Below are 278 nucleotides of genomic sequence, written 5' to 3'. Positions count from 1 at the left end.
ATATACAATCATGTCAGCAGGCGTTGCTGCTTGCTCGACCTGCTTCCTCTGAGAGATAGAGGATGAGAGCAGACGGGCCTAAGCGCTCGAGCTCTCAAGCTCAAAGCCTGACGCATCAGCTTGAGCAGCACTATCCACATCATCACAACGGCTACCAGGCACGTCAGCCTCTGAGCCTGTCGACCCTGATGCGGGCAGCGACGAGTACTCCTGGCTGCATGGCCTGGAGGCAGACCCACACGCTCTAGCCCAAGCAAGCCCCCACCGACGACGCGCCG

The sequence above is a fragment of the Guillardia theta genome, assembly GCF_000315625.1.
Source record: "Guillardia theta CCMP2712 unplaced genomic scaffold GUITHscaffold_395, whole genome shotgun sequence".
NCBI lineage: Eukaryota > Cryptophyceae > Pyrenomonadales > Geminigeraceae > Guillardia > Guillardia theta.
The sequence above is the reverse complement of the archived record's forward strand: the minus strand, read 5'-3'. Positions refer to the sequence as shown.